Source organism: Podarcis melisellensis, assembly GCF_964234715.1.
Source record: "Podarcis melisellensis genome assembly, chromosome: 8".
Lineage (NCBI taxonomy): Eukaryota > Metazoa > Chordata > Lepidosauria > Squamata > Lacertidae > Podarcis > Podarcis melisellensis.
In genome coordinates, this window is record NC_138540.1 from 77,076,707 (window position 1) to 77,101,628 (window position 24,922).

Sequence of the window (24,922 nt, forward strand, 5' to 3'; positions counted from 1 at the left end):
ATTATTTTTTCTACTTTTAATGATGAGCATAGTCACATGGCCTCAATTGACTTTGCAGCCTTCTTGGAACAAGTTGCTCATTTGGAGCTGTTTGTGGTCCTGCAGTAACATTACCTTACAGTGGTACCTCTGGTTAAGAACTGAATTCATTCTTATCCTCAGGCGCACTTTCACTAATGGGACCTCTTGCTGCGCGCAATTTCCATTTGCATCCTGGGGCAAACTTTGCAACCAGGAGCAGCTACTTCCAGGTTGGCGGAGTTCGTAACCCGAATCATTCATAGCCAGAAGTGTTCGTATCTAGAGGTATCACTGTGCTTTCTACCTCAGCCTTACTTGCCTGCCCCTGAAGTGATTTCGTTGCTGCCACTGAGTCACCCTCCTTTTTTCTGTGTGGATCAATTTTACTGGTTGAAACCTCCATTGCAGCCATGTGCACATTTTAAGCACAGCTCATCCTATACTTTGCAGCCTTGCTGGGATGGATCTAGTATCCAGGCTTTTCTCTTCTTTAGAAGAGGAATCCTTAGATGGAGACTGTATTGAGGAGTTTTCTTGTAGGTGGCTTCCGGGCTTTGCCATTGCCTTTTTTTGTTCTCAGCTCCTGAGAACCTGACCATAGGGCCCACCTAGTTTTCAGAGGGGGAAATCAAGGGGGAAAATATGATTTCCCCCCGCAGCTCTGCTAGCAGCGGTCAGGCTGCCGGCAGCCTGTGCGCTTCTCCCAGACCTTCTTCCTTCTTTTACAGGAGTTGGGGGAATTAGCCCACCTCGCACAAAAGCCCACAGTTTGGGAAGAAGCGGACAGAAGCGTGCAGCCTGTGCGCTTCTCCCAGACCTTCTCCCTGCTTTTGAGGGAGATGGGGGAATTCCCCCATCTCCTGCAAAAGTCCACAGGAGCCACACACCCTTTAAGGAGTGCACGGCTCCTGTCGGCTTTTCTACGAGGAGCCAGAAGGGACTGACGCTGCCAGTCCCTTGTCCCTCCTTGGGGAAAAGCCCCCAAGAGTGGCCCCGCAAAAGCGGTGTGCTCTTTAAAGGGGCTGCACAGCTTCTGCTGGCTTTTCTATGAGGTGGGGGAATTCCCCCACCTCTCGCAAAACCGGCAGAAGCCGCACACTCTTTAAAGGGTGTGTGGCTCCTGTGGGCTTTTCTACGAGGTGGGAGAAGGGACTGATGCAGCCAGTCAGTCCCTTCTCCCTCCTGGGGAAAAGCCCACAAGAGCGCACGGAGCTTGTGAGTGGCTCTTGGGGGCTTTTCCCGGCTGCCTCCACCCTGCATTCGCTCCATAGGACGCACACACATTTCCCCTTGCTTTTTAGGAGGGAAAAAGTGCGTCCTATAGAACGAAAAATACGGTAACTGTATAGAAGAAAAAAATTGAAAAGTCCCTGTTGACAACTAATGAGATTGTGGTGAAATAATTCGGACAATTTCAACAGTGAGCTTTGAATTTCATCATTTTCTCTATGTCTTTATGCCAAAGTGTTGCCTGCAGCACAAACACGTAGCCTATAAATCCCTCCAAGTAAGACTCTATGTGCATCAGTTCTCTTTCTAGAATGATGAAGGCACTCCTGAGCACATGCCTCCTCTTGGGCCTGCTTTCTCCAGGTAAGTAGGAACCAATAGGATGGGGAAATTTTACAGTAATAATATTTAGAGGACAGAGGAATCCAGAGAGCAGAATTTAAGAGAGCTATTGTGTTGTAGACATTAGAGGGGCAGACAAGGATCCAGGAGACCAGGGTTCAAATCCCCACTCAGCCACAAAGCTCACTGGGAGATCCTGGACCAGTCACTATACCTCAGGTTAACCTACCTCACAGGGTTCTTGTGAGGATAAAATGGGGAGCAGAGAACCATGTACACAGCCTTGAGCTGCTTGGAGGCAAGTGCAGAAAACAAATAAATCAAAAAAATTAGAAGCCAAGAGCAACTAAAATGGATAGAATTTTAAAATGATATTTGAAATATGCTAGTAACTGAAGGTACTATGTTTAGTAGCCACTAGTAGCCAAATCCTGCATCATTTGCCTAAACCTTTTGTGAGGCCATTCAAGTTGATAGCTTTGTCAGTCTTACGAGAGAGGGATCAAAATGTTTGTATTTCCACTTTGTCCATGTCATGCAGAGCAGTATGTGCTTCCAGGATGTCTCCTCTCCCCCCCCTTAACTGTCCTAACCCCCTCCAAAAAAAAAACATCGTCAACATTTTTCATAGGTGAGTTGCCCTAGCATAGCTAGTAGAACCCTTAAAGACCAACTCTCTCAACCTGGATCTAACCCTGTTCACCTATTCATTTAACTCTGCTTAAAACTGGTTGAAATGCAAAATCTGCTCCCCAACAGGTCTAGTAAGTGATGGGACAGAGTTTTCCTGCAGACGGTACCCAGTTTCCACAATGTTTTTTTTCATGCCTAAATGATGGGATAAGCCTTCCTCCTGCTCATCTGGCCATTGCTCCTTTATCTAAAGCTCACATCTAAATTTGTGATAGAACAGTAGAAGAAAAAAAGGCATTGAAGTGAAAAATGGGCCATGGGACAGGGAGGGTTTACCTCTTGGAAATAATTAAACCAGTGTTCTGGCCAATGGCTTTTACTCATTTCATTTTATTGAAATGTCTTGTAAACTTGAACCCCATTTCATTTAAAAGATTTAATTCTCTCTCACCTCCTTCTATGTGTCAAATGAAGGAAACCACAAAACCAAATAATAATAATGTTAATGACAATAACAATCCATGAACTAATCTTTTGCTCCTGTCCTCAGCATTGCCTCTGAAGTGCAGAGAGGCATTTAACAGGACTGGACTGACATATGATCGCTATTTAAGATCATATTGTAAATTTGATCAAGATTCCTGTGCTGCCAGTGTTCTGCGTACAAATCTAGGTAAGATTTATCTGGTTTTTTGTCTTTTGTTTTTGGAATTACTAAATTAGTGGCAAGGAAGCTTTGTCACATAAGCTGTAGATGAATGAGAACCCCCTTCTGCCTCATCTATCCTGGCCACCAGTCAGAGATGATGGGAGATGTAGTCCAGCAGCATCTGGAGGATCACAGCTTCCCAATCCTGTAGTAAGGAATCACTAACATTTGAAAATGGGGAATTTAAAATCACCTGATCACAAGCATCAGATTTCCATCTTGATGTACATATTCACCCACCCCTTCTTCACTAGAGTGTGCAGTTGCCATTTTGTGGTTTGCCTCAGGTGCCAAAATACCTTGGGGCTATTCTGGGTGGGATGGTGGTGCTCACTTGACCATCTGTTCCTACATCATTGCTACATACTTGGAGGGAGAGGGGAAATGGGACAGTGAGGTTGGTGCAGTTGAAGTGCACTGCCAAGTCTTCTTCCTTGGCGATCACTTGTAGCTGAGTAAGTTTGTCTTCCATAAACACGGTTTTTACAATGAGTCCGTAAGTGACTGTGGAGGCCAATTCTGGATCCACATGTCCTTCCACAGTGGGGGCATTGGTTTCCAGACAGGAGTTGATCAAGGTGTGGATTTGCCAAGCGTGCCTTCCTCCTAGCATGTTTCTCCCTTGCGTCCTGAGTTCAAGTGTCTTCAAAGCCTATGACACCTTTGTTAAAGGCTGTTCTCCAACTGGAGTGCTTGCAGGCCAGTGTTTCCCAGTTGTCAGTGTTGATGCTACATTTTTTTTTTATTTGCCTTGAGACAGTCTTTAAACCTCTGCCAAGTATCGTGGGTTGGGCAACAGGAGTTCAGGGAAGTATTTTCCCGCCCTGTAAATGGTTATGATCGACTAGCAGAGAGAATGCAGTGTATGGCACATGTATTCTACATTCATTGCAAATTTAATGCCTTTTACTGAGCGCCGCAACCCCAGAGTCGGTCACGACTGGACCTAATGGTCAGGGGTCCCTTTACCTTTACCTTTTATGATCGTAATAAAGCTTTGAAAGCTTTGGTTGTATTTTACAAACTACGGTTGCAATCAAAATTATTCACGCCCCATTGCAAATTGGGTTTATTATCAAATTTTACAGACTTCTAGCTGTTTGCATTGACAAAATCTTTTTTTTTTTAATAAAATATTTATTAAGGTTTTCAATATAGATACATAGATAACTCACAATACAACATATGTCATAACATATTGTCACAACTTCTTTGGACTTCCTCACGTCACCCGCTCCCATTTTCATTTTTAAGAAATTTTTGCCAGCAATTTATCATCTTATTTGCATTTTATATCCCACAAACTTAATTTATAGTCTAATAGTTCTCCAAATGGTTCATATTTTCTCAATCTCACTTGTATTCCTAATTCTATCTAGTTTAGTGGTGCTCAATTATTTATGATTTAGCAACCTGCTTAGCATTCAACCAAATTACAATGTTTTTGTAAATAAATCTTAAATTTCTTCCAGTCTTCTTCCGTCCTCTCCTCTCCCAGGTCTCGGATTCTGCCGGTCATCTCAGCCAATTCCATGTAGTCTATCAGTTGCATCTGCCAGTTTTCCAGTGTGGGAAAATCTTGACTTTTCCAGTGCTTCGCTAGGAGTATCCTTGCTGCTGTTGTTGCATACATAAAAAATGTTCGGTCCTTCTTTACCACCCCTTGGCCAACAATACCCAGAAGGAAGGCCTCTGGTTTCTTAGTGAAGGTATACTTAAATACCTTTTTCAGTTCATTATATATCATTTCCCAGAAAGCCTTCACTTTAGGGCATGTCCACCAGAGTTGGAAGAATGTTCCTTCACTTTCTTTACATTTCCAGCATTTATTATCAGACAGGTGGTATATTTTTGCAAGTTTGACTGGGGTCATGTACCATCTATAAATCATTTTCATTACATTTTCTTTCAGAGCATTACATGCAGTAAAGTTCAACCCATTAGTCCACAACCTTTCCCAGTCCTCAAACATAATGTTATGCCCAATGTCCTGCGCCCACCTTATCATAGCTGATTTAACCGTTTCATCTTGAGTATTCCATTTTAGCAGCAAGTTATACATTTTAGAAAGTACCTTAGTCTTCGGTTCTAACAGTTCTATTTCCAATTTCGATTTCTCCACCTGGAACCCTAACTTCTTGTCATTTTTAAAAACTTCTTTAATCTGAGCGTAATGTAACCAGTCTCGCACTTTATCCTTCATTTTCTCCAGACTCTGCAATTTCCAATTGTCTCCATCTTTTTCTAGTATTTCCCAATATTTTGGCCAGTTGGCCTCCATATTGGGTCTTTTTCGGGCCTTAGCCTCCAATGGTGATAGCCACCTTGGAGTTTTGTTTTCCAATAAGTCTTTATATTTTGTCCAGACATTAAACACTGCTTTTCTGACAATATGGTTCTTAAAGGACTTATTGATCTTAACCTTGTCATACCATAAGTATGCATGCCATCTGAACGCATTGTTAAAACCTTCCAAATCCAATACATCAGTGTCTTCAAGAAGTAGCCAATCTTTTAGCCAGCAAAAAGCTGCGGCCTCATAATACAACTTTAAGTCTGGCAGGGCGAAGCCCCCTCTATCTTTCGCATCAGTTAATATCTTAAACTTAATTCTGGACTTTTTGCCCTGCCAGACAAACTTAGCAATATCTCTCTGCCACTTCCGGAAGCACTCCGTCTTGTCCACAATCTGTAGTGTTTGAAATAAAAACAGCATTTTTGGCAATACATTCATCTTGATCGCAGCAATTCGGCCTAACAAAGAAAGTTTCAATTTGGTCCAACTGTCTAAGTCTCTCTTAATTTCTGACCAACATTTTTCATAATTATTAATTTTGCTGTTATGTTTACCCCTAGGTATGCATTGACAAAATCAAACAAAAGCCATTGAAATAGCTCTGCAAAATTGCTGCTTCAAGTGCTTTCCCCAAATTCAGCTGAAAATGCATCTTATTCTGCCAAGAACAAGAACATTATTTATTTCGGTTGAAAGACCCACAAAATCATTTTCAAAAGCAAAATAAAAAAGAAATACAGGGAAGATTAAAAAGTGGTCACATTGTTTTATCCACAGTATGTAGGTTTCTATTTCGTATTACTTCTGAGAGGAACTTAGGCAAGGCCAGGGTAGTATCATCTGAGTTATATTGGCTTCTCTACTCTCACTATTATTCAACCCATCCTTGGCAAGCATCTTTTAAATGCCTGCAGAAAAATTTGTATTCCACCAGGCTCATACAAGCCATTCAGAATACATCTTTCCATTGATTAATTGATATCTGTTTCTTTACTTTTAATACAGATTTTATTGTATGCTTTATGTATTATGAGTGGAATCATTTTGATATTTTTCTTTCAATGATATATAGGTGTGTGTACGTATATATAAATTAATAAAGCCCATCACCTTAGATTGCAGAATTTAATAATATTTTGCATCTTCTTTGTTTGAAAAGGTTCTCATTCAGACATTACAGAAAATTGGAACCATTACAATGAATGTGTTTTAGGAGCAATAAACCTCCATATCTAAATATTTCTTTCAAATTCTTTTCATAGTGAAATTCCAAGAGCAACTTAGGAATAGATGCTCGCCATCCACAAGCTGTTCCCCAGGCCATTACAGCTTCACTGCAGGGGATGGAAAATTCTTTCAGATGAAGAAGCACTGCTGCAAGACTGAACTGTGTAACAATGCAACTCTCAGCCGTACGTTTCTGCATCAATTTAGAATCATTAACACGTTAGGGTTTTGCGCTGAATTTGGCCATGGCCTGGATCCTTAGTCAATCAGCAGTACTTAGAGAATCTGTGCCTCATTCAAATGGGGTGAGACAGCCCCAGGGGGCTACAGGTTGGGTTGAGCAGCTCAGGACTATTAGGGGCTCTCAAGGGATGAAGAGTCAGGCAGGATGGGGAGGCAGTCATGAGGAGAAACTGTGAAAAAGAGGGACCTAGCTAGAGACACGGGTGGCGCTGTGGGTTAAACCACAGACCCTAGGGTTTGCCGATCAGAAGTTCGACGGTTCAAATCCCGGCAATGGGATGAGCTCCCGTTGCTCGGTCCCTGCTCCTGCCAACCTAGCAGTTCAAAAGCACGAAGTGCAAGTAGATAGATAGGTACTGCTCCGACGGGAAGGTAAACAGCATTTCTGTGCGCTGATCTGGTTCGCCAGAAGTGGCTTAGTCATGCTGCCAGATGACCCGGAGGCTGGTTGCAGACAAACGCCGGCTCCCTCGGCCAATAAATTGAGATGAGCTCCGCAATCCCAGAGTCGTCTGCAACTGGACCTAATAGTCAGGGGTCCCTTTACCTTTTACTTGGTAGCTACGTCTGCCAGAGAAGGGATAGATTGCCTTTCCAAACAGGCCTCTCCTTCTTCCTGTCCCTCAAAGGAGCACCATACGGGATCAGACCATCCTGATCCTGCACAGTGCCAGTGCCCTTGTCCCAGCCATGTTTTTACTGTATGTTAAGATATGGTTACACATCGCCCCTATAGCCAAGTGATGTGAGATTCAATGGATAGCAGGGATGCTGTAACCCAGGCTCTGTGTTTCCTGTGGAAACCATAATGCACTCTGGTGTCTTTATGATATATGGTTATGCATAAATATATACAACCTGAGGCCTACAATGAAGACATCCACCAGAATATGTCCTGTCCCTCTCATAGGCACAGCAGCATCCTTGCCTTGGGAGTTTGTCTTTTCCTGGGAATGGTCACATTCCTCATATTCTAATAAAACCTAATCCTGGTTTTATTACTACACAGGGAGCAGCTTCCATTCCTTTGTTGTGCTGCTGTGCTAATCTGCTATTTTAATGACCCACTTCCCTAACGGTTGCCTCAGAGGTAGATTACTTCTGACATGAGTCATGTTGATTTTCTAGGGTTTAGAAGTGTCTACAGAACTGTCAGTTCTGTCAGTTGAGGAACTTTGCCTACATTAAGTAACCAAGTGGATAAGTAAAATAATGAAAATAAAAATCAGGGATAAGAATATAATCTTCAAGATGCCTTTATAACATTCCCTATGCATAATTAGCCGTGAATGATATTTCATGCAATATAATTGGATACCTAGGTGCATGAACAGCTCATAAACAGGTTATGGTCCCTTTAAGATAACATTCAATTTGATGGTCCAAATTAGATGGTTACAGCCCAGCTATCTTATCCAGGTGTCCTCCTAAATGACCCTTGAACTGTTTCTGGACAATCTTTTAATTGACAAAATAAGTACTGACTAAGCTGGCAGTTATTCTTAATTATTATTATTTATTGAATTTATATACTGCCCTGTACCTGCAAGTCTCAGGGAATTCACAGAAAGTGATGGTTAGTTCATTCCAGAAGTGCAAAAGACAGCCAGAAACTCTGTACAAAGATAAGGGACTAAGAGAATACCTTTTCATACAGGCTACACCATAATCAATGGCAGGAAAACTTCTGAGAGATTGAGAAGGGAAGAAAGTTCACACTCCCCCACTCCCCTTTATGTAAATGTCATTCATCTCAGAGAACAATGGTGACTTTGTCCCATGCTCAGTCCTGAACCCAGATTGTGTCTAGATTATATTTTATCCAAGAGTACTTGCAGCTGCCCCACCAAAACTGGAAGGCCCTAGGGTGGATTCCATTAATACAACACAGAGATACAAAAACAGAGAAAAACATTAACATGCTCACTATACTTTTGATTTTGGCAGTTCCTGATCGCAACATGATGGCTGAAAATGGTTTGCAGTGCCCATCCTGCTTTTCTGAAGGAACCATAATGTGTAAAAGTGAGAAGACCATCAACTGCCTTGAGAATGAGACCCAGTGTTTTCAATCCAAAGTAGCTCTCATTACCGGTAACATTGCTACTCAGACAAGGAAAAAAGGCCTAGTAATTCTTGGTCATGCAGACTCTCTCCTTGTCGTCTTCTCTCCCTTCCTCCCTTTCCCTTGCATGTTGCTATAAAAATGAGAGGGATCATATTTCTCACTGACCCAACTCTGCACCCTTCCGTATTGATTTGCCTGCCTGGTCTCTGTCCTTTAACTCTCATAATGCCACTTGCTTGTCCGGAAGGAGGATTCAGAGTGAGATGTGTATATAAAATAGATGGACACCTCCCTATCAACAATTTTTCAGGAATAATGCTACATTGGGAGGGAATTTGGAATGAATGGGGGAGGGGCATATGGCTGATTTGCCTCAGGAGGACAGAGGCAATTTCCAGGCCATTAGTGATGCTTCTGCCCTACATTCTTTCTTCTCTTATTTCTGCTGCCCTTTACAGCCTTGGCTTTGCTAGTTTCTCTTTTAAGAGGTGAGTAAGAATTCTGAGGTGAGTACCTGATTGGCTCTTGGGATTCGCCTTTTTCACCTGCTTTATGTTTGATGCGTTTAACATGAAAATAGGTAAAATAAAAGGAGGATTCTCTGGATACTTAGATCACAGTGGGGCAATGAGGGAGCCTTAGTTGGCAGCCAACCATCATGTGCATTTCCAGCTTTTTTGCTGCTGGATCACCCTGTTGACTTATGGCAGGTTCACTCAAGGTTCAGACACCAAGGAGGGAGTGTTGTTTTCAGATCTTGCTGTGTGGCCGTAGCATGTGACTTTTAATATGCCCAGGAGATTGGGGGGGGGGGATAGAATTCCTCCCATTTTATTGCAACTCACCTGCCCACAAGAATTTAATTAATCTTATCAATTAGGCCTGTTTTCAAATTCTCTGATTTCATTATATCTTATAAGGATAACCTGTTTATTAAAAATCTTTGTGTCTTGAGAGTCTTTTGGGTATAATAGCAATTTTAAATTATATCTGATCTAATTTTTTTTTAAACTAACTTATTAAAATTCTCATTCACCATCACAGGAATCATCTCCTAGTCCCTGAGTAAAGGACTAATGTCAACATTTCTCTCCCCCTCCCCCAGGTGCATTTCAGCCCCACACTTTCACTTTCCAAGGTTGTGGAACAACAGATTTTTGTGCCATCGGGAAAAATAAAAGAAAAGTAATCGGAGATGGGAACGTTGTCCTTTCTGTTAAAAAAGAAAGTTGTTACAATGCTTCACGAATCACACAACAGCCTGAACATGAAGAGTGAATGGGTCAGTGTAGACCTCCAAAATCTATGGCAATGAGGGGGAATTGGAGGCTCAGGATGAAATTCAGGACTCAGGATCTCTGTTTCTTTCTTTTTTGCTTTTGGTTGAAGTAAAGGGAAGCAAGGGGCAGAGAAAAAGAGGTCACAATACGGGAATTGTGGATTCTAACTTCAAAGAATCCTGTTGTGTATCATTAAAAAACAGTTATGTTTTCATTATGACGAATACAATGCAAAAATAAATGATTATGGAGAATGAAATGCTGGTTCTCAGATCTGTTTCTTTCAGATACAAATGCAATTATCATTTATTGGTTTAGCCACTCCGATTACGAAAGACACAATACATAAAACAGAATAAAAACAAAATGAACACATTGCACAACGAAAGTTATTATTAGAATCAGATGATTCATTAGATAAGAGGTTTCTCCTTTGAAAGATTTAAATTAGGGCATATTTTAAGGCAGAGTTTAGTGGAATTCAGCTCCGGCACCTCTCAGGTTAGTGCCATTGCCATTCTAAGAGATCAAGGAACAAGTTCATGGTGAACTCTGGCACTGGCAAATCTAGGAAAATAGCACTGAACCCTACAAACTTTTCTCCTTATAATCGTAACTGTAAAGGCAACACAGATCAATTTTTCAGAGGGGTAAGGGGATTTGTCCCTTAATAAATAGTTCAGCATATAACCAATCCATCTCTCAATTGGGAGATTTAAATATTTGAACAAAGCTTCTCTTAAGTCCTTATAGATGGAACAAACCAGTAAGTAGTTGGGTGAATATTCAGGCCTCTTACCTTTACATAGGCAAACGACATAGGGGATCTGGCGTGAGCAGCTTTCAACTATGACAGAGTTGTAAAAGCTTTTCCCCATGTGGTATTTGTGATGTGCTTACATAGTGAGGGGCCTGAATGGGTAGTTTGGCATACGAAGCTGCAGCACTGTCTCCTACCCCCCCCCCATGAGGCAAGGTGAGGCAACCATCTTAGGCGGCTGGGCCCATAGGGGCAGCAAATCTGGTCTCCAAGGAATTCCTTGCCCCTGCTGCTGGCAAAGTGGCAACAACAACTGCACTGCACTTCTTAAAGACCAGTTTTGCCCCTCCCCCACAATCAGGTTGCCTCTTCAGTGGCCTCTTGGCCAATAGGAGGCGCTTCTGGTCTCCTCCTATGCTTGTTTCCTGTGGAGATCTTTATTCCGCATTGGTCCAGATGTCGATCTGCACTTATCTCTTCTTCTCTGGAATGGCGAGGCACTATTTTGTTGTTTGCTTCAGCTGCCAACATGTCTTGGGACAGACCTTCCAAGGCGCACATTTGACCATGCAATTATGCTTCTAAATATGAAATTTCATATGACAAGGTGTCACCTCAATATCTAAGACACTCAGAATATCTCAAGGAAGATCATAATCATCAATAATTTGTAGTATTATCTTATTCCAAGATTGAGGCTCTCTATTGTTAAAAATCTGAATCTTTTTGAATCCTCCATCCCATTTTTAAATTTTATCAATAAATACCCAAGGGAAAGGATATGCACTCTGACCTTCACTGAACAAACACCAGTTTACATAGGAGCAACTCCAAGGTGGCAAGGGGTCATCACTCCCCCCCCCGCCCCATAAAATGCCTGACTGAGCCGGTCCCTCCCAAAGTTGATGGGCATGGCAGCTGGTCTGTCTGTCTCTCCTAGTTGCCTTCAGACAGGGTGCCATAGACACTGCCCCCCCCCCAATTCCTCTGATTGAGCATCCTGGCAGGATACTTTGGTCATGCATACAACAGGCATCAGTAGTATTAGTATACTACCTCCTGTCTATTGGTTATGCCCCACCCCTCTAGAGTTTCATTGAACATGTCATATGACACTGCACCTCAAAAGTCCCATCTCAGATGTCCCACCTCCAAGGGCCACTATGAAATAACTTGGGGGAGATCCACGTAACCCATCTGTGATGATGGCACACCACTGCCTACGTCAAGTAGATAGGGACCACCGCCTCTTTCAAGGAGACATCAATCACCTCCCTGACCCAGTCAGCTGTCCCCTCCCTGCTACTTTTCCTCAGACAAGAGGGGCAAGGGGCAATGTCCTTGAATCTTACCAATTGAAACTCATCCAACACTTCAGGGCTAGACAGTGCTCTGGACACCCCTTGCGATTCAACCTCAAAATGCTTTGCAAACAATTCACAGCACTGACAAGTCACAAGCACCCTCCCTGGCTCCCAATGACAGGCCCTCCCCATTTTCACCTTGGAGCGTTCCTTTCCTCATCCTGCCTCTCACCCTGGGAGATGCCCACTTTTCCACCTCTCCACCTGGTTATGTGGGATGTGAAACACAGGAGCAGTCAAGTACAACATTCCTAGAGGAACATGTTTACAGATGGGGAGGGATGTTTGTCCAGCCAGCAGGTAAACTTCCTGTTTCCTACTGGGCTGGGACAGACTTCCTCTGCATGTGACTAGAGGTGGGTGTGGCCTCACCTGTGCAGGTAATGACAAAAGCACAGGGCAGGGCAGCCATCTCTCTCTCTCTTTGACTACATGCATCAAAGAAACAACATCTACTGAGCCAAAGATGCCCTCTTGGCTTCCAGCCAAGAGAGGACAAAGGAACTGTCTTCTTATGAGATAGATTCCAAGTGTACATTATTTCATTAAGCTAAGTCTGCCTTCTGGGATCTGATTGTGAACAGAATGTGAGAAAACTCTTTTTATACTTTTGTAAAAGACTGTGTTGTCTCTTATATTTTATGAGGGAATAAGGGGAAATTACCAGAATAGTTATTATAGAGGCTTTAGCGAGCCTGAGCAATTGCATCCGTTGCAAGCTTAAAATTAAGGGGAATGTTACTCTGCTGAAATTGTGGAATTTGTTAACACAAGTTGGATAAGGATATAATCAGACAATATATCCTCTCCTGCACCCCTGAACATTCCCACAAAGGGTTAGTGGCCCCAGCATTGCATATTTTTGTGTATTTTTAAAGGATTGCGTTGGATTGTGATTTTGAGTTGAGTAGTATTTTTCTGAGAGAACTTCCTGGTAAGCACATGGTCTTTTGTTCCATTGTGCCGTGGGGATTAAGCAACCCCCCCCCCCTCAGAGTTCACAGTGACCCAAGGCAGTGAAGATTTGTTTTGTATTTTGAGATCTTTGAGATTTTGATTTTAACTTTTTGACAAATTTTTGAATGTTGAATATTTTTCAAATTTTTGAATTCTAAGATGGCTAGAGCAGCTTTTGATAGTGATGCAAAACTAGGAATGCCTGTGCTAAATGAATATAATTTCGTGCACTGGAAGCAGTGCTAAATACCATTTCTGGATTCAAAACATGTTTTGGATGCTATAGAAGACCCTCTGCCTACAGGAACATCTGAGGAAGATTTAGCCAAGATAACAGCTTGGAAACACAAGAGCAGCGAAGCCAGACACATAATTTTGAGTGGACTTCGTGATGAGCATCTATCATTAATAAATAGTAGAGATGATGCATCTTAAATCTTAAGTGATATTGAGCGCATGTATGGAGAATCTACCATGAACTCCTACAGAACCTTGATGTGTAAATTAACCAGACTGAGGATGAATTCAAAAGAGGAATTCACAGAACACATCAAAAAGTTTACTGAGATTATTCAAAGGATTGATCTTACTCCTAAAGCTTTTGATGAAGATACAAAGACATCATTTTTGCTATAATCCCTAGAACCATGGTTCGATTCATTTGTTAGCATCATGGACCACAAAGAAGGTCTAACTTTTAAAGACCTGACCAGTCATTTAAGAGAGGAATGCAGAGGGAGAGCTGAGTCTCCAGTAAGAAATGCTAGAAGCAAGGACAGTAATTATGCGTCTAGACAATTTACAAAGACCAGAGAGATGCCCAAGAGAGTGGTTTGCTTCAATTGCAACAAGGAAGGGCACATTGCAAAGAACTGCAGAGCTCCTAGGACACCCCACCCCTTTCAGCCAAAAGGGGAAAAGAAGGGGGAAACTGAATGCACTTTGCTACTGCAAGAAAGGAATTTAGCTGTCCAGAATCATGAAAATAAACATAATAAGTGGGTTATTGATTCCCGGGGCGAGCTCACATTTTTCATTTGAAAAGGACTATTTTAATGAGATAAATGATGAAGAAGGACCTGAAATTGAGATTGTAGATGGCAACATTGTTAAAGCAAAAAGGTGCAGGTTCCATGGACCTGAAATTCAATATAAACAATGAATCTATTGAATCCACAGTTTCTAGAGTTTTGTATGTACCACAATTGAGCTGCAATTTTCTCAGCGTGTTCACTTTGGACAGAAAAGGTTTCCAGATCACATTTGAAAATGGAGAATGTAATGTGACTAAAAATGGCAAAGTGTTTGTTCAAGCCAAGCTTGTAAATGGTGCATATGAGATTGATCTTTCAGAGAACCAGTCTGCAAAAGTAGCACATTCTAGTCAGAAGGATGAGTCAGACCTGGACCTATGGCACAGAAGGCTTGGACACAGAGACACCAGCATTTTTCTGGATCTACAGAGAAAAGATCTTGTAAGAGGTTTGCAGGTAACAGAGAGCAACAAAGCTCCAGTAAAGTGTATAAGCTGTGTTACTGAAAAGTCTGTAAAACCTTCATTTCCACGTTGTACAGAACACAGAAGCATCAAAGTGCTTGACATTGTGCACACTGACTTATGTGGACCCATGAATGTTCCTTCACTGGGAAAGAATAGATACATACTAATATTTGTTGATGATTTTTCAAAGTACTGTGTTGCATATTTCATCAAAGAAAAGAGTGAGACAGTGGACATGTTCCAGGACTATATTGCCATGGTCAAGAACAAGTTCCAAAGAGCTCCAGCTGTGTTAATGAGTGACAATGGAGGTGAGTACTGCTTAAGTGAAATGCAGGCTTTCCTGGCCAAGGAAGGAATTGCACACGTGACCACAATTCCCTACACACCACAGCAGAACATCATAGCAGAGAGAAAGTTTAGATCCATTATGGATATGACAAGATGCATGCTAAAAGATGTATCCTTGCCACAGAAGCTGTGGGCAGATGCAGCAAACACAGCAATTTATTTGCAGAACAGATTGCCAGATAAAGGAGCAGAGCGCACACCATTTGAACTTTGGCATGGGAAAGTTCCCAATTTGTTGCACATACGTGTGTTTGGAAGTCTGTGTTACTACCACGTCCCCAAAGAACACAGACACAAGCTTGACTCCAAGGCAAAAGCAGGTATCCTTGTGGGGTATGCTTCTGGAGGCAAAGGATACAGAATCATGGACTTACAAACTGGTAAGACAAATGCACACCATGCAGTTTATTTTGATGAGCATGGCAAAGCTGACACTAAGAACAGTGTTGTGGATTTTTCCAACAAATCAGAAAGGACTCAAGAATTTGTATACTTCCATTCTGAAACCCCACAAAGTACTAATCTGCCTTCGAGTGTTATAGCCCCCCCTACAGGAAACGCACCAGAAGATGCAGAGGACCAGACCCCTGGTGGCACCAAAGACGAAGCGGAGAACTCAGATGAGGACATGCCAGCGTTGGAGGAGGATGAGGAAGCTGATGCAATCGCAAAACCAGAGGTCAGACGCTCATCCAGAACCAACAAAGGTGTCCCACCATTACAGCTGTCCTACTTTGCAGGGTCGGTGTTTCCACAGGAACCTTCCACTTGGGAAGAGATACAGGAGATGCCAGCTGCTGAAGCCGGTCTCTGGAAGAAGGGCGCGCAGGAGGAGATGGATGCACTGCATGAAAACAAGACCTGGACACTCACTGAGCTGCCTCCCAGAAAATGGCAGTAAATGGGTTTTTAAGGTTAAGAAGGGGTCAGAAGGAGAAGGACAGACAATATATCCTCTTCTGCATCCCTGAACATTCCCACAGGTTAAAGGCACCAGGTTGAGATTCCCCCCCCCCCACTTGACAGCACATTAAGCTTTTTATTTTAGTTTATTTTTAAAGCTCAAACCAATGCTTTAATATAATCATGTGGTTGGGATATCTTAGCATTGCCTCACCTTTGTGTCCGCCCCCCCTTTTTTTTAGTGTGAGGGGGTTTCCTAATTAATGAAACATTGAAAATAAATGGGGAGGGAAAATGCCACATTTTCTTAGATGTGATTACACACATATTACTTTACACCATCCTTTAGAAATTCGGTTAGCATAAGCAAATACAAAAGACACACCGATAGAAAGGAAATGAGGAGAAGGAGGTATATTTAAAATAAAATGAATAGCAATAATGATGGCAATGTTTATGCTGCTAGGATGTATAAAAGTGAGAACGCAATAAAAGCAGGAAAGGGAGGAGAAAAGAAAGGGGGAAATATGAGAAAAAGTAGCAATGCCTCATCGTCCCCCCCCCTTTAGTGGCTACCCTAAATAATTGAAACATTGAAAATAAACAGGAGGAAAAATTTCCTTTAGAAATTCTGTTAGCATAAGCAAATACAAAAGACACACCGATACAAAGGAAATGAATAGAACAAGCTACATTTAAATAAAATTAATACAAATAATGATGGCAATGATGATTATATTAGGGTGTATAAAAGAGAGCAAAAAATAAAAGAATGAAAGGGAGGAGAAAAGAAAGAGGGAAATGCGAGAAAAAATACAGGAAGGAAGGAAGGAAGGAAGGAAGGAAGGAAGGAAGGAAGGAAGGAAGGGGTAAGACAGAAAAGGGAAAAGGGAAAGATTGAGAAGGGAGGAATATGTGTGTGTGTGTTTAAAATGCACATGAAAGCTGTTCAGAAGTGAGATCACTGAAAATAGGTTACAACAGGCGATGTTACCTAGACCCTTTCCATTCCTGTAGCTTATGAAATGGGTCCATTGTTTCAAGAGCTTGTTCTTTTGTTGGCTTCTGATTTCTCTTAAACACAAGGCCAAACTCCCAGAATATTAGTATGTCAACACTCTTGCCAACAATTCTTCCCTTCAGGTCCAGGGAACATCTGTGGGTACAAAGGACATCTGGGTGATTCCAGAAAGCAGGAGCTAAATCACCACTCTCGGCTGCCCAATGTCTCCAGCAAAATATATCACACAGGATACTCAAAGAGATCTGATGCACTGGTTTGGATCAAGACTGTATCCAAATAAGCACAAAAAGTACAGAATTACATATTTATTAAAGACAAATAAAACAATAGTGTAATAAGAACCCTGTTACCAAATAGGAATAAAGGATGGTAGAAGAAGGTCAATTAGGAATTTGGGAACACCTGAGAAAATATGTACACAGGGGAAAAAACCAAATCTGACTTAGTCTAAACTAGTATATTTTAACACCTGTCGGTGGCTGAGGAACCAACAACCATGGCAGGTTGCCAGAAATGGATAACACAATAAAAATTCCTTTCCATCTGCTTTTTATTCAATGTTTACAGGGAGATGCTTGGGAATGCAGCCTCTTGGGAAAATGGCATAGTCCCGAGTAAAATTCCACTCCCCTTCTCTCCCACTTCCTCATTCGTCAACAGCACCACCCCCTCTGTGGTTGCCTCTTAGGGCCATCTGTCTTTGAGCTCTTTGCTCACAGGGTTCAGGGAGATGGTGGATCTGAAATGCTTTTTAGTGATAACGTGTCAGCCAGCTGCTCTGCATCTGCCTTCTCCTACTCTCCCATTATTTTCCAACTTCTCCCCTCATCTTCCTCCGAGTTGTGATCTCCCTCAAACCTCTGTTGTAATTCTGAACTGTCTTCTTCTCTGGAAGGGTCAGGTTGGGGAGGCAGTCTCCACCATTACCCCTCTGCCCAGTCCCTGATATCACTCCCCTCTCCAGAGCCCTCCTCCACCCATCCCAGTAGTTTTGGTCAGTTAGGGTGGCATGTATGCAACGCCCTTTGCAAGTATGGTGAAAGGACATGTTCTGCATACTCCCATGATCTTTCTTCCGGTCAATACCTCTCACCCCCCAATCAGGTATTGCAACTTCTTTCTTTGCATCCTGGAGTCTAGAATTTGTTCTACTTCGTACTCTTCCTCTCCTCCTACGATGTCTAGGGGCCTGGTAAGGGTGTGCAGGCACGACGGGTGACAAGACTGATCTGTGCAAGATGGGGTGAATCTTCACAGACACAGGCAATCGGAGCGAGAAAGTCAGAGAGTTGATCTGGTCCCCAACTTCAAACGGGCCAGCTCTCTGTGGGCCCAGTTTCGTGCACCTGCCCTTCTGTGGCAAATCAGGTTTTGACAGCCACACATGACATTCCACATTAATCTTGGTTCCAGGTTGTCAGTGTGCATCGGACAATATCTTATAGGCCTCGTTAGCACACTCCAAACACTCTTTTAGCAAAGTCTGCATTGCTGACAGTTCTTCTACAAAGTCTATTGCTGTCAGAACCGATAGGGTGTCAGTTGGGGTTGGGAAGCTTGCAAGGATGGTATCCATAATGGACAACACCACTTTGTGACCCACAAAGAGGATGTGGTAACCATCAATGCATGTTTATCCCCTTATAGATCACATTTTCCGCTGTGATCTGCAACAATAGATATTCAGAGGCTTACTAGTTCTCATACTGGGGGGAAAATAGCTATCATAACTATATCAAAAACCAAATACTGATAAGTTACAAAACTGACAGTGTAAACTTGAATGGCCCCATGGATACAAGCAGGTTCCAGTTTCACCTGATTTCTGGGAAGAGCATGTGTGTGACATGCTAATTGTTTATTACTTTGAGCCTTGTTAGGATTAATTTGTTTCCAGCTCAGGTTTACCATAAAGCCTGAGGGAGGAACACATTTATTAAAAATACCTGCTTACTGAGAGTGTAAATGTGGTTGAACTGGAAGAGGCACCTGGCTGACTCTCGCAGAGTTCCTTAAAAAGATTGCATCCAATATGAAAAAAGAGATTTGTGTTACAATATAAAAATATAGGATGCACTCCCTATTTTCATAATTTCCTGCTCCTCACTGGGCCAGTCCTTCCCAATTGGAATCCTTGGTCACCCTTCCATGGCCCATGAATCCCTCCAAGTCAACTTCTTCTTCCAGAGGTCACCTGTTGGTTCATTCCTCATTGGCTTCTAATCACTCAGGCATTATGAGGGTCTTCTTGAGTATATGCTTCTGTTCAGTTTTTGTTAATTGATTCTCATGAAAACTTACAGATTCTGGCTTCACACAATTAACTCAAGGCAGTGTCAATTTCTCTTGGCAGAAAGACAAGGTCTGCTTGACCTAGAAACTACTTACTCTGATTGGTTAACGACCAGCACTCAACTCTGTTATCTAGGAATGCTAGCACAGTTTGTGTGGGTGTGTTAGGAGTAGAAGTGCTGTGTATGGTTAAGCGAGAGAGAGAGAAAGAAAGGAATTATTTTGCTTTGTTTTGTATGCAGAAACTCTGCTGGTTTTATTTTTCCTTTTAATAAATCCTGTAAATAGTTATTCTGAGTCTAGCTGACTAGTCATTCCACCTCAACTAGCTTCCTCGCTGTGCAGGAAAACTCTGCTACGCTTGGGCTAAAGCCATTAGAGCTATGCCTGGCACTTCAAAGTTCCAAGAGGTTATGGGTATTGTGCTGCCAGCCTGAGTTGTGGTGGTGTCAGCATCAACGGTGTTGGTTCCAGTAGTTCCAGAAGTTGTTGTTCCCGTTGGTGCAGCAGATGGACACTGGCTGGTTCCTGACTGCTGTGAACTGGTGACGCAGTGGACACAAGGACAACAGCTGCAGCGGGCTAGTGCTGGGTGATGTGGTTCCTGTTTTCTCTCTCGGTGGTCGTGAGTAGCTGGTTCTGGGTTCCAGGGACATCGCTCTCAAGATGGCCTCACAACCAGTTCAGATGGCTTTTGAGCGTCTGAATGACTCCAATTACTTGCTGTGGTCGGAACGCATGCAGGCAGTGCTGCAGAGGGTTTGTCTCTGGCAAGTGGTGAGTAAGTTTCCTGCGAAGCCTGATGATGAAGACCTTGATAAAGACCAAAGAGCAAGGGCCACAATTGTCTTGGGGCTGGAAGATTCCCAGTTGCCGTATGTGAGGGGAATCAAGACAGCTAGAGGTGTGTGGCAAGCACTTAAAGAACTCCATGTGCATGAGACAGCGGTTTCCAAGCTGTTCATTTGCAAGGCATTGTACAAGGCAATGTTACAGCCTGGGGTTACAATGCAGGAACACCTACACAGTTTACAGTTAAAGTTTGCTGCGCTACAGGAAAGAGACTGTGCGTTAGACCAGCAGGAGAAGGTGGCTATTATTTTGAGTTCTCTCCCGGAAAGCTGGGATAATTTAGTTCTGTCTCTAGAAGGCATACAGGAGCGTGATTTATCAGTCAGTTATGTTACTGGGCGTTTGATTGAAGAATGGCAGAAGAGGCAAGAAAGGTTGTTTGCTGCAGAGGCTTCTACAGGCGGGCGGTTTGGAAGGAGTTCTCATGCCGTGCCAGAGGTGAAGCAAAAGCAGCGTACCGGTGAGGAGTCAGCGTTTGCTGTTAGGCGTTGTTTCCGATGTGGGTCTTCAGCGCATCTAAAACGACAATGTCCGAAGTTGGTCAAGTCTCAGTGGCCGGTGCAGGAGCAGAGACGAGATCAGCAGTAGCAGCAGCAGCAGCGGAAAAAGAAATTCTTCAAACAAAAACAGTCGGCTCAGCTGGTGACCGCCGAGGTCAAGATTGCTGATGAGAAACAAGCTGTCTGGGTGGTCGATTCGGGAGCAACTCGGCACATCGTAAATTCAGATGAATTGTTTGTTTCCAAGAACTCAGCACAGCGCAGCCAGGTGGCTCTAGCAGACGGAAGTACTTCCGAAGTGATTTCGGGGGTGCAGTTTTTGTTCCTTGTCTTTGTGAATGCCTGCAAAATGTACTTTGTGTGCCTTCATTAAGGAGCAATCTGATGTCTGTAGATTGTTTGCTAAAGGATGGCTTTAAAGTGTATTTTGAAGGAGACAGTTGCATTATTAAGAAGGCTGGTGAGATTTTAGGCACTGCTAAGTCAGAGGGAGGCTTGTTTTGGCTTAAAGCAGGATCTCAAGTTGCAGCAGTAGTCAGTAAATCTCAGCCTGTAGTGAATAACAAAGCTATACATGACAACTGTGTGCACTTATTGCATAGGAAATTGGGGCATGCTGGCTGGAAAAGTGTACTAAAAATGTCTGAATTGGCTGATGGTGGTAATTTAAAGAGTTGTAACAAGTACTTTAATTGTAATGTTTGTAAAAAGGTTAAAACCCACAGAGTCTCTTACCACAGAAGTGACAGAGTTAGTGAGTCACCGCTACAGCTCGTTCACATGTACGTAATTGGTCCATTTGCTGTAAGCAGGGGTGGATCGCGTTTTTCATTAACAATTGTGGATGACGCCACACGTTACTCTTGGGTTTTTCCCATGAAGAACAAGGGTGATGTGTTCACTAAGTTTAAAGGCTGGGTGGCATCTGTGGAAAGATTTCTGTCCATTAAACTCAGAAGGATTCAGACGGACAGAGGTGGCGAATTTATGTCAAATGCTTTTAGAGATTGGTTACAAAAGCGTGGCATTGGGCATGGAAAACGAACGCTTTTCCCCCAGAGGAGAATGGCGTTGCAGAGCGAAAAAACAGATCTTTACAAAATATGATGTTTGCCATGCTTGATGATGCTGATTTGCCCATGTCTTATTGGGGGGAGAGCATGCTCACTGCGTGTTATCTCCAAAATAGGCTCTTTCATCAAACAATAGTACTTTAAATTGTTTCAAAAAAAAAACCCAAAATTGACCATTTGCCTGTGTTTGGATCAAAAGCCTGCGTATTAATTCCAAAACAAATGAGAAGAAGGGAGATCCTAAGACCAAACAGTTAGTGTCTGTGGGCTACCAGGAGCTGGGAAAAGGTTTCCGCTTTGCTGAAGGGACAAATGGCATTGTGATCTCCAGGAATGCCAGTTTTTGTGAACATAGTGGCTGGGAGAGACTACATGCCAATACTGAGGTTTGGTTTGAACCTTCCCAGGAGCTTCATGACTCTGAAGGTAAACATAGAGAATCAGAGTCTGAGGGGGAGGAAAGTTCAGATAAGAGCTCTCAAGAAAGTGGAATTAGCCAGAGACCAGTTGCTAAGCAACAAAAGAGAGGTCGTAGTTCTGAGGAGGAAAGTGGGTCAGAAGAAAAATTTTCTCCCAGAAGATCTAAAAGACAAAACAAAGGAGTGCCTCCGGTGCGTTTTTCTCCAGATACTGCAAATGTGTTTAGTGTAATTGCAGAGCCCAAGAGTTTTCAGGAGGTGTTAAAGTTACCAAAAGAGGAGGCAGAGCTCTGGAAACAGGCAATGGAGGAAGAGATGTCCTCTCTGAATGAGCACAAGGTCTTTACACCAGTAGCAGCGCCTGAGGGGGCAAAGATTGTAGGCTGCAGGTGGGTGTACAAACTTAAACCTCTGGTGACAGGAAAGTACAAATACAAAGCTCGTTTAGTGGCTCAAGGATACTCTCAGAGGCCTGGAAAAGATTATGACGAGATTTTTTCCCCTACTGCTAAGGGGGACAGTGTAAGGCTGATTCTAATGCTTGGGACAAAGAGAAAACTCCTGTTAAACCATTTTGATATCCATACTGCATATTTACATGCATCAATATCAGAAGACCTGTATCTAGCCGAACCGCCTGGTTATGAGACAGGTTCCAATAGAGTGTTGAAATTAAACAAAGCTCTATATGGTCTCAAACAGGCTGCAAGATCTTGGAACAAATGTTTCCATGAGGCCTTAGTGTCATTTGGTTTCAAGCAGAGTAAAGCTGACAATTGTGTTTATGTACGTGGTACAGGCAGTGATAAGAGTTTTGTCTGATTTATGTAGATGATGTATTGTATGCTTGCAAAACAGATAAACAAACTAAAAGGTTTGCCAAGCAATTGTCCAGTAAGTTCAAAGTGAAAGACTTAGGCCCGGTTAGGACATATCTAGGGTTGGAAGTGTGCTGGGCCCAAGATGGCAGCTGCCTAATTAGTCAGCAGAACAAAGTTAAACAACTACTGACTACATACAGGATGCAGGATTGCAAAGGGGCAGTGGTGCCTATGGATCCAGGTTTCATAAAAACACTTCATATAGATGAGAGTCCTGAATTTGAACATCCTGATGTATATCATTCTGTAATTGGAAGTTTATTGTATCTAGCACAGTGGTCCAGACCTGATATTAGCTACGCAGTAGGCATATTAAGTAGATTGGTCTCAAAACCCACACTAAATGCCTGGAAAGGGGTAAAACAAGTTCTGAGATACCTCAAACAGACAATTGGCTATATGTTACAATTAAATTCTTCAGAGGATGAAATGTTGAGTTGCTACTGTGATAGTGACTGGGGAAATTTGCCATATAGAAAATCTGTCACAGGACTAGTCATAATGGTCGGTGGAGCTTTAATCAGCTGGCGGTCACGCAAGCAAGACGTTGTAAGTGTGTCATCAACGGAATCCGAGTACGCCGCATTGAGTGAATTGTGCAACGAGGTGATTTATTTCAAGCATTTGTTAGCAGATTTAAATGTAAATTGTGGAGAACCAGTACGAGTTTACATTGATAATCAGGCTTGTATAACCTTAAGTAAAACAGAGGGTTTCAGATCACGTTCCAAACATATCTCTGTAAAATACCAAAATGTACGTTGCTGTGTACAAGACAATATAATCACATGTACTTATGTATCAAGTGAAGAAAATGTAGCAGATGTATTAACTAAACCATTGGCAAAGATAAAGAACAAGCAAATGTGCAAGGGTTTAGGTTTGCTGGAAAAATAATCTCCTACATAGGTGTTATTTGATGTTAACTGTCCAGCAGAATCTGTGAGGGGGTGTTCAGTTTTTGTTAATTGATTCTCATGAAAACTTACAAATTCTGGCTTCACACAATTAACTCAAGGCAGTGTCAATTTCTCTTGGCAGAAAGCCAAGGTCTGCTTGACCTAGAAACTACTTACTCTGATTGGTTAATGACCAGCACTCAACTCTGTTATCTAGCAATGCTAGCACAGTTTGTGTTGGTGTGTTAGGAGTAGAAGTGCTGTGTATGGTTAAGCGAGAGAGAGAGAAAGAAAGGATTTATTTTGCTTTGTTTTGTATGCAGAAACTCTGCTGGTTTTATTTTTCCTTTTAATAAATCCTGTAAATAGTTATTCTGAGCCTAGCTGACTAGTCATTCCACCTCAACTAGCTTCCTCGCTGTGCAGGAAAACTCTGTTACGCTTGGGCTAAAGCCATTAGAGCTATGCCTGGCACTTCAAAGTTCCAAGAGCTTCTTCCTTGAAGAGTTGGTTTCGACTACTGCTCAGGCTAAACAATACAGAGGTGTGGGAGCAGTGCAATGGTTGGGTAAGCCCCTTCCTTCTGGTCTGAAAGAAGGAGCAAAAGGAGGTGCTTCTGGCCGGAGGTGTGAGGACTCTGACAGGATCCTGGAGTCAAATGGCCTTCCTCACAAAGCCTTTTAAGCACTAACTAGGCTTTGGGAAGCAGCCCTCCTGTCTCTTTCCCAATGCTGCTGCCACCCCAGGAACTACTTCCGTGGCCCTTCTCTGCTGGCAGGGAGAAATCAGGACATCCTGGAATCAAGGCACAACCCATGACAGCTTAAGGAATTCTGCAGCCATTCCGGCCAAATCAGGACTGCTGAGGCGTATGCATTTAAATCAGCTTTAAAATAAATTTGCCTCCAGGGTGAATGGACTCTTGAAGTGTAAGGAGAATATGAGAACATTTACAAAGCAAAATGGTCAGAGCTGGAGGCCCATAGGATTGGCGTAAAAGTCCATTGCCTTTTGAATATGACTTTTTGTATGTTGTGTTTTAAAAAGACTAAGGTACCTCAACATACAAAGATTGTCAGGCCCAGCCAGTCTCTTTC

The 24,922-nt window shown here is 42.6% G+C and overlaps 2 long non-coding RNA genes across 2 annotated transcripts in view; both read left to right on the top strand.

Moving 5' to 3' along the window:
- The first annotated feature begins 1,514 nt into the window (after positions 1–1,514).
- The window catches only part of LOC309376273, a 29,938-nt gene continuing 6,530 nt past the window's right edge, over positions 1,515–24,922 (top strand). The window contains exons 1-2 of the long non-coding RNA XR_014171141.1: positions 1,515–1,614; positions 2,777–2,899. This is a non-coding gene — a long non-coding RNA (uncharacterized lncRNA). The remainder of the gene's footprint in view (positions 1,615–2,776; positions 2,900–24,922) is intronic.
- LOC309375788 lies at positions 21,903–23,830 on the top strand. Its single transcript, XR_014171033.1, has 2 exons — positions 21,903–22,438; positions 22,904–23,830. It is a non-coding gene; the product is annotated as an uncharacterized lncRNA (long non-coding RNA).